The sequence below is a fragment of the Otolemur garnettii genome, unplaced genomic scaffold (genome assembly GCF_000181295.1).
Source record: "Otolemur garnettii isolate 467f Iridium unplaced genomic scaffold, OtoGar3 scaffold00077, whole genome shotgun sequence".
Classification (NCBI taxonomy): domain Eukaryota; kingdom Metazoa; phylum Chordata; class Mammalia; order Primates; family Galagidae; genus Otolemur; species Otolemur garnettii.
The window spans coordinates 2,133,918-2,135,173 of NW_003852472.1; the positions used below are offsets into that span (position 1 = coordinate 2,133,918).

General features: G+C 40.0%; 1 protein-coding gene across 1 annotated transcript in view; it reads left to right on the plus strand.

Annotated features, from left to right (window-relative positions):
• The window catches only part of LOC100961967 (nuclear envelope pore membrane protein POM 121C), a 28,108-nt gene that overhangs the window by 15,922 nt on the left and 10,930 nt on the right, over positions 1 to 1,256 (plus strand). The window lies entirely within an intron of this gene.

The following is a 1,256-nucleotide window of genomic DNA, read 5'->3' on the forward strand; positions in this document are numbered from 1 at the left end:
CACAGCAACCTCCAGCTGTTGGGCTTAAGTGATTCTCTTGCCTCAGCCTCCTGAGTAGCTGGGACTACAGGCACCCGCCACAATGCCTGGCTATTTTTTGTTGCCAGGGTCAGGTTCAAACCTGCCACCCTCGGTACATGGGGCCGGTGCCCTACTCACAGAGCCACAGGCACCACCCAGAATTGACACTCTTTAATATTGAGTCTCCTAATCTATGAAGATGGTATATCCTTCATTTATTTATGTCATCTCTAATTTTTCTTTATAGAAGTTTTAAACTTCTCTTTCATTAGATTTATTCCTAAGTATCTGTTTTTAATGCTACAGTAAAGAGTGTTTTTAAAATTTGGTTGTCTATTGCTGGTGTGTAGAAATTCAGCTGATTTTGTAGTCAGAAAGTTTGCTAAATGTTGAGTATTTCTTTAGGATTTTTGTACATAACAATCATGTTTTCTTTAGTAATGACAATGTTTTCCTTTTCTTTTCATACTTACACTATTTTGTTCATTTATTCCTTATTGCATTTGGCTAGGACTTTCAGTACAACATTGAATAGAAACACATTAATTTCAGCAATAGTAACAGCAGACATCTTTGTCTTTGTTACACCTGTAATGTGTGCTTACCTATAGTCTGTGAACCAGAGCTACAACACTATTTTCTGGTAATTGTTAAATCAAGTTGTCCTCATCCCTGGGTAAACCTTACAATCATCTCTGGCATTTCTTTTTTTTTTTTTCTTTGAGACAGAGTCTCAGTCTCTCTCCCTGGGTAGAGTGCTGTGGCATCATCATATCTAACAGCAACCTCAAATTCTTGGGCTCAAGCATCCTCCTGCTCAGCCTCCCACACCTAGCTGGGACTACAGGCATCTACCACGGTGATGGATGGCTAGTTTTTCTGTTTTTAGTACAGATGGGGTCTCTTGCTCAGGCTGGTCTCAAACTTGTAAGTTCTAGCTTGGCTTCCTAGAGTGCTAGGATGACAGGTGCAAGGCATTGCAGCCAGCTGCATAGCCATGCCCATCACTAGGTCTTATTATCAGGGTAGAGCTTGTATTTAACAAATGCATAGAAATCCTACTAGGGCTTGTTTTTGGGGTAGGTCTTATTTTCTGGGAAACACGGTAGGTGATGCAACTGTTAGAAATCACTAGATGCTCTAGATGAAATCACTAGAAGCTCTTCAAGTAGGACAGAAAGGATTTAAGGTGATAGTTTAGTATCTTTGCAAATTTTGTTGCTTTTGAAGAAAGC